Here is a 2589-nt window from a genome sequence, read left to right as displayed (position 1 = left end):
AGGTCCCACTGCCCTCCTCTCTATTACAACTCACACGACCACCCTGCACACCAACCTGCTCCTTGAGCTGCTCTTGTCCTCAAAAAGCCTTGAGCTCCACAAATGAGAGTATTGTTAATGTTGGCTCATGGTCCTTCCTGATGAGTGGCCAACATTGTTCTGCTCCTTGCAGGGGTCCCACTCATCTTGTTTGCCTCTGCAGAGCCTCAGCCTGCCTGGAAGATGCCGAGACTGTGCAGCAGTCGTTCGGGCGCCCTGCTGCTGGCCTTGCTGCTTCAGGCCTCCATGGAAGTGCGTGGTTGGTGCCTGGAGAGCAGCCAGTGTCAGGACCTCACCACGGAAAGTAACCTGCTGGTATGTGGGCTGTGGCCGCCATCTTGATTTGGGTATCAGATGGTACTGGGGTGGGGACAGCACAAAGAAAGGAGCATGCAAAAGGGGAGATTCATTTTCAGAGATATGGCTAACTCAATCAAGGGCAGGAATAGACCTCTAGGGTGAAGTAAGAATTGGGCCAAGGAAGGGAGGAAGCAGCTTCAGGGAGATGGGTCTGGTCCATAATGTCTTCTTGATTTTCTTTACTTCCTGCCCTGTCTTCTTGTATAGAGATCCACTCCTTTTAAACTATTTAGAGATAGTGCTATTAAAATAAACAATACTAATCATAGTAATAACCATAATTGCTCCCTCGACTGACCTTACCTATTCTTTCAATCTTTCAGCCTTGAAATTATTCCTTTTTAGATTACCTCATATCACTTTCCATTTCCATTCCATTTTTCTTTCCTTATATCTGCTACCAGTTACAAAGTCAGGAAGATACCACAAACCAGCTCTAGAAGGAAAAACTCAGGTGCCATTTTCCACTAACTGGTGCCAAATACCTCCTGCTTCTCAAGGACTGACCTTCTGCAGCCTTTCCATAGCATCTCAAAGCCCTTTGTGCCAGGCTGGAACTCCTTCTAGGTCATCATAGCTTGCGTGTGTATTTGTTATTATTTATTTGTATTGGGAAGTATAAATGAGGAACAATACCAACTCAAGGCTATAAGAAACACTTCTGGTGGCCATGACTGAGTTCCAGCCTACTGCCTGTACCTGCCTGGCGAGGGTGGAATGCACATCACTGCATTCTGTGTGTTCTGTCAGTAGAGAAGCTGAGTTAACATGGAGAAAGACTTTCTCAAAAACAGAGCAGGTTACATGTAGAATATAAAATAGAAGTTAAGAGCCCAGGAATCCTGTGAGCTCTGTTTCGGAGACACCCAAGACACTCTTGTTTGGAGACACCCACTGCACAGTCTTGCCTGTTCAGAGCTCACCAGGGAAGAAGCACTGGCTGTGGTCAGAGTCTGTGGGTTCTAGTCCCAGTCCCAGTTCTGTCAATGGGCTGTGGAACCTTACCAACTTCCTTTCTCCTCTCTGAGAAATTGTGTATCATTATGTGTCCAGGGGAGAGAAGTATGAGATAATTTTTGTTTTCCACTGTTACTATTCTGCAGTGTTATAATTCTAAATTCCTGGAGTATGAAGTTCCCAACTCAACAGAGTGGGTGGGATCCTTCTTTTTCCTCCTTTGTTGTCCCGAATAACTGAAAACTCAAGGCTGCAGCCTCAGGGTCGTTTTCCTAAGCAAATGTGTGCCACAGCTGTCTAGTCACAGAAAGCAGACAGGGCTCCATGTACAGGACTCCATGACCCCTGTGATGGAAATAATCCTGACTTCCTATCCTTCCATCCAGTAAGAAAGGCACAGGGAAGTGAGTCGCCTCCTCCCTAAGCTCACTGATTGAGGAAAAGACAGGATCAGCTCGCAAGACCTGGAAGAACAAGGGAAAATTCCAGATGGGTGTGGGCAAGTTTGGAGGGAGATGGCTAGGGGAGGGCATGAGGTAAGTTTGCAGACCACTGGGGTACGGCTGACGCATTATTTAAACTACAAGCCCTGGAAGCCAGACTTCTCCCAAATTTCAACCCAATGCCCTTCCCAGACTCAAACTGAACCATATTTATTTACTCACTATTCATTAAGTACTGACAACTCCCACCCACCTGCCATTTATTGACGAATTCCTATATATCTGGCTTATAAAGTTTAGGGCGCTTACCCTACCCACAAAGTGAAGTTGCTCAGTCGTGTCCGGCTCTTTGCGACCCCGTGAACCGTCCATGGGATTTTCCAGGCAAGAGTCCTGGAGTGGGTTGCCATTTCCTTCCCCAGGGGATCTTCCCGACCCAGGGATCGAACCCAGGTCTCCCACGTTGTAGGCAGATGCTTTACCGTCTGAGCCATGTCACTCCAAAGCAGAGATGGGGACTTCCCTGGTGATCCAGTGGTTAAGAATCCGCCTGCCAATTCAGGGAACAGGGCCTTCATCCCTGGTCTGGGAAGATCCCACATGCTGACAAGCGACTAAGCCCATGAGCCACGACTACTGAATAGACTACCCACAAAGCTACAACGCAAGTACACCATCGAGTGGGACGGGGATTTTGTTATAGCTGCCGGGCAGGAGTACCAGGAGCCCAGCGGACAAAAAAGGCGCTGTCCGAGCTGAGTCTTCAGACGTCTGGGTATGCTCAGAGGTG

Source organism: Bison bison, unplaced genomic scaffold, assembly GCF_000754665.1.
Source record: "Bison bison bison isolate TAMUID 2011002044 unplaced genomic scaffold, Bison_UMD1.0 scf7180017864145, whole genome shotgun sequence".
Classification (NCBI taxonomy): domain Eukaryota; kingdom Metazoa; phylum Chordata; class Mammalia; order Artiodactyla; family Bovidae; genus Bison; species Bison bison.
The sequence above is the reverse complement of the archived record's forward strand: the minus strand, read 5'-3'. Positions refer to the sequence as shown.